Here is a 13,054-nt window from a genome sequence, read left to right as displayed (position 1 = left end):
CATCCGAAGTGTTGAGATTACAGGCAAGTGCCATCATGTCAGGTGAAATAAATAAAAGTGAGCAAAATAAACACAGCTATTAAAAAAGAAAAGTGGTTCTTTAATAAGTAATGTTGAGGCAGACACTGGTGGCTCATGCCTGGAACCTTATCTACTCAAGGCTGAGATCTGACGATTTCACTTTCAGCCTGGGGAAGAAAAGTCTGAGAGGCTCCTATCAATTAACCACCAAAAAGCCAGAAGTAGAGGGATGGCTCAAGTGGTAGAGTCTTAGCCTTGAGTAAAAACTGTCTGGGACAGTGTCCAGGCTTTAAGTTCAAGCCCAAGGACCAGTGTGTGTGTGTGTGTGTGTGTGTGTGTGTGTGTGTGTGTGTGTGTGTGTGTGTGCACCGTCTCTCTCTTATCAACAATTAATTAGCAAAAAGCTAGAAGTAGAGGTATGGTTCAAGTGGTACAATGCTAGGCTTGAGCAAAAGAGTCAAGTGGTATCATGGGGTTGTAAGTTCAAGTCCCAGCTCTGGGATATATACACACAAAGTAATAACTAAAAGTAATAACTAAAGAAAGTAATAACTAAAGATAAGGTATCTTCTGTAGGTATGCGTTCATGTACACACTCCATCTTGGAACACTGCCTTTCTGTGGAGAGAGATTGCTGGTATGGGCAGAGTGTTAGGAAGTCTGCTCATCTGGTCAGTGGTGTAAGTCCCTTGGTTTCACTGCCTTCAGCAATGGACTGATGGTCCTGGGTTTACTACTTCACCTTCTCCCAGGCCATTTCCTCATTTGAAGCTTGCAATTTTCCTAAGATTCTCATTGCAGGCCCAAGCACCCTGGCAGGAAACTTTATCAAGCAGCGATGCTCCATTTTGTGCTTAATCTTCATAGAAATTTTGCAAAGTTTGCTGTGTTACAATTCCCCTCCCCTTAACCATGGCTAGAGAACTCACCCCTCAGCCAGTATACAGAAGAAAAAGACCCCCCTTCTCCAGTTTGGAGGAGTTTCCCAGTGGGAAGAAAAGGCCAATGTGAAACAGGAATTGGGAAGTAACTCTTGAAACAGTTATGTTCTGGAATATTCTGGAGAAAAGCAAAGTCTGACTGAATGACCTCACACCTTGAGCTCTACATGATAAGCAACAGAACAATGAAATGTAATGAATCAAGTTGCAAACTGGTAGCAGGGCAGCTGAGCTCCCTCTGCCTTTACTTCCTCATCTGTGAAAGAATTAAAGACCAAACCAATGAAATGTCTTCCAGATCCAAAGTTCTGTGGGTCATTTCAGCTTCTGGTTTTCAAACAGAAAGTTCTAGATTTCCAGTTTGATAGCATTGCTGCGAATCTACCTGCCTTGGAAGACAAGACTCAAGTTACTGACTTAGATAACCATCTACCCAGCTTTTACATGTATAGTTTCTGTAAGTTTCAGAATCATGAAGAGAGCCTGCAATCACTACCTCATTCATTCATTCAGTCTCTCTTCTCCCTTGTATGTCTCTTATGTACCAGGTTTCCTTCTTTATTTTTATTTTTTCTTTCTTTTTTTTTTTTTTAAATACTGGTACTAGGGCTTGAACTCAGAATCTGGATGCCATTCCTTAGCTTTTTCTTTTCTTTTCCAGTCCTGGGGCTTGAACTCAGGGCCTGGGCAGATTTTGCTCCAGGCTAGTGCTCTGCCACTTGAGCCACAGCACCACTTCCAGTTTTTTCAGTATATGTGGTACCGAGGACTCGAACCCAAAGCTTTGTGTATGTTAGGTGAACACTCTACCCTTAGAACACACTTCCAGTCCATCCTTTGCTTTTTCAGGCAAGGTTTGGGTCTTGAGCCCACACTTGTCACTTGCACCACAACTCCACTTCTATCTTTTGGCTGGTTGATGGTGGTAAGAGTCTCGTGGACATATAATGGGATTATGTTCCTCACTTTGAAGACAGAGACTTTAAAGAGGTAGTGAAGGTAGAATGAGGACTTATAGGTGGTATATAATCCAGTACACTGGTACAGACATGAGATCAGATCACAGACACACAGGGAGGAAAGACCAATAAAAGACACCAGGAGAAACTGCACATGGGAGATATGGCCATTTCTGAGCCAAGGAGAGAGGCCTCAGCGTGAAATCAGTCCTGCCGATACCTTAATCTTGGGACTTCCAGACTATAGAACTATGAGAGGATAAATTCTTTTCTGTAAATTTTATTTTGCTGTTGGGGGTGATGTACAGCGGGTTATAGCTACATTCCTCAGGTAGTGGGTGCATTACTTGTTGAACATTGTTACCCCTTCCCCATTGCCCTCCCCAACCCCTCCCAAGAGGAAAAATGTTATTGCCTAAGCCGCCAGTCCATCGGATTATCTGCATCACCGTCGTCACCACTGTCTGTTAGGATTCAAAAACTAATGTCTTTGAATAATGTTAACTTTGTTTTTATTTTTGTTCTTTTCTGTTTTGTTTTAGGCTATTTTTAAAAAATTTATCTACTTATTTATTTACTTTTCTTTTAGGCTACTATTTTTTAGAGAGGATCTGGCTTCTGGCCAGAGGCTGGCCTTGGACTGTTGTCCTTCTATGACCACTGGGCTTACTTGCTCAGCTGGTGCATCCTTTAGGGTATTTCTACACCATTGCCTTTTTTTCTGGTTACTCTGGAAATGCAGTCTTACAGACTTGGAATGCTCTGAACTACAGCCCTCCTGATCTCAGACTCCTGAGCAGCCTAGGATTGCATTTATAGGCCAGAGTACACATCTAGTTCCCACTTGCTTTTGCCTGGGCTGGCCTCAAATTGTGATCCTCCCAACCTCTGCCTCCTGAGAAGCTAGGGTTAGCTAGGATTACAGACAATCCCTACACCCAGTGTAAAGAACAGAATTTTGTTAGTACATACAATCAATATGATGCCATTAGAGCACAAAAGAGGGAAGAAAGGGTTCTGGGTCTGAAAAGGGCATTTTAAACAAGGGGACAGCACATACAGTGGAACTCTTTGCATGACAAGAACTATTCAGGAGTTATTATTTAGGAATCATTTCTTTGCTAACCTAGGACCTTAATTGTTTGTGATGGGGGAAAAAAAACAACCCTAAATCCTAATGAAAGCCAAGTGAAAAGATTGTGTCTATTGGATAACTTAATGTCATAATATTCATTTCTCTTGTCTAGTTAGTTCAGGGACAGCACAGAGAGGGAAATAGCCAGCAGAAGCAGGTAGGCAGGCTGGTGTATATTTGTTTAGAGGCCTGGTAACTTGACCTCAGCTTGAGCTGACAGAAGTGGGGAGACAATGGGAGACATACAGGAAATAGCCTAGTTCAGAGGAGGTGGTCAAGATGAAATCCATTTCACACCAGTGTGTATTTAGATGAAGGTTTCTAGTAAGTAAAATACGATTATAAATGGCTTCACAGAAAATCCTCATCATTAATTAAAAAATGTATCCTTTTAAATAACTAAATAAACAGAGGGGAAGGACCATGATTCTTTGCCTGATTGAGGACTGCCAGCATTGATGAGCTAATATCTGTAAAGCTCTCTGGCAAGGGGGAAAAATGGAGTTTCTTTTGTCTCTTCCCCATCCTCAGTGAAGCCATAGGACTGCACAAAATCTGCTTCTGTTTGTTATCTTTCTCATCACACACACACACACACACACACACACACCACAGAAAATTCCCTCACTTTATTGACAGCACAACTGATATGTATGTGTGTGTGTGTGGGGGGGGGGGGGTGTTTCCTTCCAGTAGAGGGACTTGAACTCAGAGCTAGGGCGCTGTCCCTTAGCTTTTACTCTCATGGCCAATGCTCTACTACTTTAGCCACAGCTCCATTTCTAGTTTTTAGGTGGTTCATTGGAAATTAGAGTCTCACTGACTTTTCTGTTTGCCTGGCTTTGAATCACCATCTTCAGCTCTCTCAGCCGCTGAGGTCGCTAGAATTATAGGTGTGAGGGGGCTTGAACTCAGGGTCATGGGTCCTCACTTGGAATTCCTTTTGCTCAAGGCTAAGGCTCTACCATTTGAGCAAAGCCTTCCACCCCTACTTCTTGATGCGATTTTTACTGCTTCCTTGTTTCTGTATTTTTATTCTGACTTATCCACTGTTGTAATCATTTATATGCTATATAATTATGTGCTTGTTTGCTGGGTACTGCTGTTTAGACCTAAGCTTCCTAAATACTAAGCATGCTATCACTCCACTACATACCTGTACTTTGTGTTTTAAATATATATTTCTGCCTTAGCGTTGAACATTTTTACTTTGCATATCGTATGATTTATTTATATGATTATATAATTTTCATAACAATTTTAAAGTACTATGTTGAAGCTTAATTTATATACCATAAAATTTGCCCAATTAGTGTATAATTTAATGGCCCTTGAGTAAATGTACAGTTATGTAGCCATTACTAAAATTCAATTTGGAAACGTCCCGTCACCCACACTTTAAGTTGTTTTGTTCCCATGTGCAGTTCCCCAACTCACTCCTTGGCCCCGACTAATACTAATGCTCTCTACATCTTGTAATTTTCTATTTCCTCAAATCAATGTAATATAGTGTCTGGGTTATTTTATTTCCCAAGATCCATGCATGGTGTAGTATGTATCATTTGCTGCTTTTCATTGCTGAATAATATTTCATTGTATGGAATATGACATTTTGTTTATCTGGTCCCCAAGGGATAGACATCTGGGTTACTTCCAAATTTTAGCTGTTATGAATAATGTTACCATGAATGGTTTCTCTGTATGGATATTTCTTTTGCTTCTCTTGGCCAGAGAACTAGGAATAAAGATACTTCGTCACATAATTTCCCTTCCCCACTCCACCTTTAGGGTTAATGCTCTACCATACTGAGCCAAAGCTCCTCTTCTGATTATCTGGTGGTTACTTGGAGATAAGAGCCTCACAGATTTCCTGTGATTCTCAGCTCTCAGCCTCCTGAATAGCTAGGATTATGTGTGTGACCAACCAGTGCTTGGCTAACAAGGAAGTTTTTAATTTGATGATTTTTTTTTTTAGTGGATTCTACTTTTGTCAATACATCTAAAAATGTATTGCCTCATTCAGGGACATAAAGATTTTCTCCTCTGTAGTAACCTACAATGTTATACTTCCAGTTCCCAAATGAAAGTTTATAATCTATGTGGAGTCAATCGAATCCAACTGTTTTGAGTTGTATTGGTAGCTTTGTGAAAAACAGATTGATGTACACATACTCACACCTAATCTCAGCTACTCTTTTTTTTCTCAGCTATTCTTGGAGGTAGAGATTGGGAAGATTGAAGTTCAAGGCCAACCTTGGACAAAAGTTAGTGAAGGTCACGTCTCCATCAAGTGTCTGGGTGTGATGATGGGTGTCTGTCATCTTGGCTATTGTGGGAAGGCATAAATAGAAGGATTGCAGCCCAGGAAAACAATCAGAGACCATATGTATATATATATATATAAAACCAAAGATGTGGCTCAAGTAGTTAGAGTGCCTTTCTAGCAAGCACTTGAGTCAACACTCTAGTACTCTACCTACATAGTGAATTAGTCACAAAGGTGAGGATTTACTTCTGGAATCCCAATTTTATTTCAATAATCTATATATCTGTCATCATGCCCACCTTGATTTCTGCAGCATTATAGCAAGTCTTGAACTCACGTTGATTAGTTGGTCACGGTTTGGTCCTTTTCATCATCCTTCCCCATCTCTCCCAGCCCCACCCCTCTCTGGATTTACCCGGTTCCATTTCTAGACATGTGCATGGAGTGCTGTGATTATATTTGCTACCCTTCCTCTTTCAGTGCCCCAGCTCTTCTCCTTTATCTCATCCTGCCCCACACAACGCACCTCCCGGCTTCCTGGTATTCATACTGTTAAAATGTGAACTAGGTGTTTGATGGAGTTAAAGCGTGGCAGTCATTCTCTGCATATACCACCCTTCATCATGTTTGTGTATCTGGTCCTCTATTTTCATTGTGGTTCATATTTCGATTGTGCAGATTTCAGTGGAATCTTTCAGCTCAGCCCAGGGCTTCTGTACATTCATTGTACGTTCACTTGCCTGGTCATCCCTTCTATGACAGAGCAATCAAGCCTTTAAGAACAAGGTCACGGGCCGGGAGTTTGGCCTAGTGGTTAAAGTGCTTGCCTAGCATGCATGAAGACCCGGGTTCGATTCCTCGGTACCACATACATAGAAAAAAGCCAGAAGTGGTGCTGAGGCTCAAGTGGTAGAGCTCTAGCCTTGAGAAAGTCCAAGGACAGTGCTCAGGCCCTGAGCTCAAGCCCAGGACTGGCAAAAAAAAAAAAAAAAAAAGAAAAAAAAAAAAAGAACAAGGTCACAAGCTGGGCACGGTGGCTCACACCTGTAATCCTAGCTACTCAGGAGGCTGAGATCTGAGGATTGAGGTTCAAAGCCAGCAAAGGCTCTAAAGAAAGTGAGACTCTTATCTCCAATTAATCACTAGAAAATGGGAAGTGAGGCTGGGACTCAAGGGGTAGGGTGGTTGCCTTGAGCTGAACAGCTCAGGGACAATGCCCAGGCTCAGGGGTAGGGTGGTTGCCTTGAGCTAAAGAGCTCAGGGACAGAGCCCAGGCTGAGTTCAGGCCCCATGACACCCCCCCCAAGAAAAAAAAGAACAAGGTCTCAGCATCCCCTGCTCCCTTGCCCTGGCAGTGGGATTGAGAGGAAGACGGCAGGGCAGGTGACAGAGTGTCCAATGCCAGGGCCTGTCCTTCTGAACAAAGCCCACACTGGGACTGGGAGGAGACACCAGCATTGCTGTTCACCGCTCAAAGGGCAATGCCAGGCCTGTGAGCCTGCAACTCGTGTAATGGAGACCAAGCTGAGTCATGGAGACACTGTTTCTGACCTCTATTAACCAGGCTTCACAGAGGGCCCAGGCCAGGACAATTCGGGGGTCTGCTTTGTGCATGGAGGAATTGGGGCTGCCTAGCCTGATGCTGGGCCAGCTCTCAGTCAAAAGCTGGCATTGATGAGGACTGCGGGTCCTGTTTCATTCGAGGTCTGTGCCCTGAAACAGCACCAGGCTAAAAGTAGTGCTTCCTTCCCTGGGGAGATGCTGTGGGCGCACAAAACCTTGGCCTCACACTCTGCCTTCCAACCCCTGCTGCCAGCACCAGTACCGTACTTGGGCTATTGTTCAAGGTCATCCTCTGTCCCAAATGACCTTTCCCCTTCCATCTCTTGTCATTCTTCTTGGTAAAGCCCACAGCATCTTCCACTGATTCATGCCTCGTGAATTTCTATGCCTTCCCAACACACGTTCCAAGCTGAGAGCTACCCTGAACCTCCCTGGTATGCATCATTACACTTCCTTCAATGATTTTTTAGCTTCCCTCCCCACCCCCATGCCTCTCAAATGCTCTGGATTTACCTCCAGCACAGGCCAGTCAAGCTCTTTTCCATGGAGCTATACCCCAGCCCAGCATTTTGTACTCCTGGACTAGCCTTCTGCTCTATGATCTGAGGCTGTGCTCCCAAGTTGCTGTCCTGCCCTTGCCTGAGCGGCTGTCTTCCACACTGTAGCTCAGGGTGCTGATTCTCATCTCCTGGTTCTTATTTATGTCTTGTTTGTTCTCAGCAAGTCTATTTACAGTCCCTAACCCTGAGTGTTAGCTGGCATGTATTTTGTGTTCTAGTGCTGTAACTATAACCCCCAGCACTTGGGTTTTGATGATCCCCTTGATTCCTAGTTTGATTCTGTCCACATGACCTCTGGGAAAACCGAAGTTGGAAACATACGTCCTAATCGTAAAGCCTTGGCACCAAGAACCACTTTCCTTTCTTGACTACGTCAGTGGCTGGAGTTACATGTGTGAGGACCGGCTTGAAAACGCACTTTCTTCAGAGGGTATTGAGGGTAAGGAGATGTTCAAATTCAACTGGAGCTCTTTAAGTTCAGAGGCTGGTCAAGAGGGGCAAGGATGGCCTCTCAACGTTATCTTAGCCCTAGATACTTTTCACCATGTCTTCCTCCTGACTCAGTTCTCTTCCTGCCTCCCAGTCCTTCCGAGACTCCTTTACTGTACCAGTTTACTCCACCTTTCTCTTAAAGGATGGTGTTCTTTGAGTTCTCTTCTTCTTCCTCTTCTCGAGCTATCCAATGGCAGGTAGATTAGTTAGTATTCACTAGATCACTAGACAGATTTGTTATGTAACTTTAATCCATATGTTAAGCATTTTCAATCTATCCTCAGCTTTCCTAGATCTCCATATATTTGGATAATACACAGGTAATTTAGTCACAAGTGTGACCAAGCAATTTAATTTTCATTTATTAGAAGGGAGATTATAGGAGATGGGTGCAGAAGGCTGCATGACTCTGTCTATTCATCCGTTCCGGGGACAGCAGGCTCCTTCCCGGTACTTAGCTCTGAGTGAAGTGGCAAGAATCCAAACACAAATATGAAAATACGGAATCCATGGCCATGGAGCCCAGATCTGTGACATCTACAGAGGTCAAATAATTCAAGGTGCTAAGCACAATACTTGACAGACATAGACAAAGTAGAATGGCCAGCCAGAAGTAGGATTTACTAACTCAAACTGTCTGAAGAAAAATTTATACCTACAGAAATTCCAGGAGGACTCTAAATGTTTATAAATGTTGGCACTCAAGCACGAATGGATCGGCTCTCAGTAAATGTTTCACTGTGGATGGAAATCAGGAAAACTGAGAACTAAGAATGTGGCCGGGGGCAATGAAGTACTTGAGGATTCTCTTGGGAAGGAAATAAAAGGGCAGGAAGAAAGGAGAAGTTCGTTGGAGAGAGGAAAAACACCAGGGCTGCACAGTACTGAGACCATGCGGCAACAAACTGGCTATTTGTCCAGTGTTATTTGAGGACACCAGGCAACCCTGATCCGTTGAAACCGGTTTTTATTAACACTGCCATGCTCAGTTTTCTTTCCTGCTATAAACATGCAGTGGCAACCCCTCAAGCAGTCTAGCTACTGAAGACATCGTGTGTGCTCAGCTCTGCACTAAATGTTGTGCTGGTACACAGCGGTCGACAGGGATGCCCTACCGAGCCTGCTGAGAGGCTTGGACCAGCGTGTAGTTGTCTCTAATGTGGCCATCCCATAATATTTATTTCCTTAAACGATTATCCCATTCCCATATGTCATGTTGATGACTTCCAGCCCGCAGATTGTTCCCTCCCACGCAGAAGTTTTCATCCCTCCCAGCCCTACTTCTTCCCAGCTTCCTCTGTCTTCTTCACATTATAAGTCTGGATGCACACTAGCCTGGCCTCTACCCATTACTTGTCCAACCATGTCAGTTCCATGCTTGAGCACTCACCACCAAGCACGGTCATCTACAGGGCTAGGAAGCCAGAGGAGAAGAAGGCAGGCCCTTTAGCCCCTGGAGCTTTTACCTCCACATATTTCTTCCTCTTGTCCTTTCCATATTGCCCTTGCTATTGCTGCCCCGGCTGGTACCACATCTACACCCAGCCTGTGCCTCCAGCTTCCTTCCTCAGTGCCACCCCAGCCCCAGTCCCCAAAGCTCTCATTCTGGAATGTAGGTTCACCTTGCAGTTCTGTCACTTTTACGCCTCCCATCACCTTCAACCCTGATTCCTAGACATTCATGTTCTATAAAGCAGCTTAAATGTAAGTAAAGTAAAACAAAATAGAAAAACTGAGTAATAGCGGGTGTGGTGATTCGTACCTGTAATCTTAGCTACTCAGGAGGCTGAGATCTGAGGATCAAGGTTCAAAGCCAGCCCCAGCACAAAAGGACCTACAACTCTTATCTCCAATTAACCTCTAGAAAATGGGAAGTGGGGCTTGGCTCAAGGGTAGGGTGGTAGCTTTGAGCTGAAGACTTCAGGGACAGTGCCCAGGCTGAGTTCAAGCCCCATGACCCACCAAAAAAAGAAAAGAAAAGAAAAATTGAGGAGCCATGTAGCACAACTAAACTTTTCTTTTGCTAAATAGAGCATTCAAAGCCAACAATGAAACCAGATATGGTAGCATACACCTGTAATCTCACTATTCAAAATCTAAGGCAGGAAGACGTAGAGTTTGAGGCTAGTCTGAGCTATCTAGCAATCAGTCTAAAAAAAATTAATTAAAATAAAAAATAAAGAAAAAGAAAGAAGAGGGGTCAGGAGTGTGGCCTAGTAGTAGAGTGTTTGCCTAGCATACATGAAGCCCGAGGTTTGATTCCTTGGTACCACATACACAGAAAACGCTGGAAGTGACTCAAGGATAGAGCATTAGTGTTGAGAAAGCTTAAGGACAGTGTCCAGGCCCTGAGTTCAAGCCCCAGGACTGGCAAAAAATAAACATAAAAAATTTAAAAAAGAAAGAAGAAAAGGAAAATCCAATAATGACCACTTAATAATAACTATAGTTTATTTTTTCTTCTTCTTCTCTTGGTTGGCTGGTAGGGCTTGAATTCAGGGCCTGGAGTCTGTCTCTGTGCTCCTCTACTCAAGGCTACCACTTTGAACCACAGCACTACTTCCAGTTTTTGAATTATTAATTGAAGATAAGAGTCTCAGGGGACTGTTGTGCTCCAGCTGATTTCAAACTGCAATCCTCAGATCTCAGCTTCTTGAGTAGCTAGGATAACAGGTGTAAGCCAGCAGTGCCTGGTTTAATAATGACTGTAGTTGGGCCTGGAGTTTGGCCTAGTGGTAAGAGTGCTTGCCTAGCATGCACGAAGACATGGGTTCAATTCCTTGGTACCACATATATAGAAAAAGGCTGGAAATGGTGCTGTGGCTCCAGTGGTAGAGCGCTAGCCTTGAGAAAGCCCAAGGACAGTGCTCAGGCCCTGAGTTCAAGGCCCAGGATTGGCAAAAAAAAACCCCAAAACAAAACAAGAAAAAAGACTAGTTTTATATAAGATCTCTGTAATAATAACAACAATAATAATACAATTTTAGGAATAAAGTCTCCTAAATTAGACATGTACATATTGTCTCATTTCAGTTCCATTATGAAAAAATGTTCAGGAGCCCTGAGCCCCTGGATGGGTCAGTAAGATGTCCAAGACATACCCCCTTTCTGTCCTCCCATTTCTCTTTCCACATCTCCAAGCCCAGCTTGTCTCAAAGAGAAGTCCACTAATTCATGTTCATCTTCTCTCCACACAACAGCTCTCAAGCTAGTTCTGCTCATCCATAGGCATGGTGAGCTTCCTCTCCACACCGGTGCAGGGGGGCGGGGTCTAGTGTGGTTGTCTGGGTTACTGGCCATTTTCTTCCTGGTATGTCAACAAAACTCTGCCCGTCTAGATTATCTGGGGACAGGGCTTTATCTTTATATCCTCAGATGTAACGTTCCGTAAATGTTTGCCGAACGAATTAAAGAGTTCGTGAATGGAACTAGCTTAACTGAAAAAATAACAAACATGTAAGAAGTTGTTGAAGAAGAGAATGAACCAGTGGACCCATGAATGCTTTCTAAATTACTCTTCTTTTCTACTGTGTTCTTTGCACATTCTGATCTTTCTGTTTCTGACTCAGGTAGTTAACTGATTTCAGACCCTCAGAGTGGTCTGGCCTTTAAGTTAAACAGCTAAATACAAACACTGTGCAGTCAGATAAAGTGTTTTCTGTCTACCTGGCCATCTGAAACATTACCTCAAAGTCAACGCTGCTCCTGCCTGGTCCTCATCAGACTGTCCAGTGCTCGCTCACAGGTGCTGATACAGGAGAGCCACTTCAGAAATGTGTGATAGAAAGTAAACAGCTTGGGGCCGAGAGTTTGGCCTAGTGGTAGAGTGCTTGCCTAGCATGCACGAAGACCCAGGTTTGATTCCTAGGGACCACATACATAGAAAGAAGCTGGAAGTGGTGCTGAGGCTCAAGTGGTAGAGCTCTAGCCTTGAGAAAAGTCCAAGAACAGTGCTCAGGCCCTGAGTTCAAGCCCCACAACTGGCAAAAAAAAAGTAAGTGAACACCTCAAGTTCACCAACCACCACACAGTAAAGTACAAAACCTTTCGGATTCTAGAAAGAGTCCCTGCTTTATATCTTAGAGTATTCTAGAAAACAGTATCCTAACATAGACTATGACATAGTAACCGGTATTGCATTTTCTCACAAAGGACGCGCCTCTTTTGAGATAAAGATACTGCATTAGAGAACAGCTTTAAAGAAGAATCCATGCATGTGTCCAACGCCACAGCCACAGGACACAACACCCCTACCCCACCTTTAGCCTTCACAAGTATCCCATCATCCCCTGATCACAAGTCTCAGAGTTGTGCTCCTGCCGCCTGAGGCTCAGCCTAGACAGCGCTGGGCCTTCATTAGGGAGGGAAGGCAGTGAATGGATCTCCAGACCAACTCTTCCCTCACCCTCTAACTCTGTTCTTTTACTGGCAGGGAAGGGAACCTGTCAAACTAGAATTTGAGATCTGTATCTCTATCATATTGCATTGTGTCTCATGAGTTCGTGGCCCTTGAGGTACAGCAATAAATCAGGTAGGCAAAGTCTGCTGACTATCACTCTGTTCTAGTGGCTGAGACCACCAAGGCTCACCCAATATACGTTTGCCTTAGAGAATAATAAAGCAAGAGAGACAAGGGTGGGTTGCTGTTTCTTTGCATCTGATGATAAAGCAACACTGGAGTAGAGGTATGTAAGGAAGTAAGAGAGGAGGCAGGAAAGTTCCTATCTTACCCCAAGGGAAGAGCAAGGGCAAAGGATTTGAGGCAGGAATGGTTTGGTGTCTAAGAAACAAGCCAAGAGGCCAGGGGGCTGGGAGGGGTGAGTGAGGTCTGGTAGACTACTGGGCACTTTACCTTTTGCTCGGAGATTGGAAGGCACTGGAACACTTTTAACAGAAGAGTGATAGGATCTGACCCTGGAAAGCTGTAACAGAGCTCTGCCAGCTCTGTCAAGAGTGGATTGTGGCTGGGTGCAGATAACTCATACCTGTAATCCTAGCTATTTAGGAGGCTGTTTTGAGAGCTGAAGCTGTAAGTTCAAAGCCAGTGCAGGCAGGAAAGTTGGTGAGACATTCATCTTCAATTAACTATCAAAAGCCAGAAATGGAGCTGTGGCTCA

The sequence above is a fragment of the Megascapheus bottae genome, chromosome 9 (genome assembly GCF_031878675.1).
Source record: "Megascapheus bottae isolate mThoBot1 chromosome 9, mThoBot2.hap1, whole genome shotgun sequence".
NCBI classification, from domain to species: Eukaryota; Metazoa; Chordata; class Mammalia; order Rodentia; family Geomyidae; genus Megascapheus; species Megascapheus bottae.
This window is presented reverse-complemented; position numbering follows the sequence as displayed.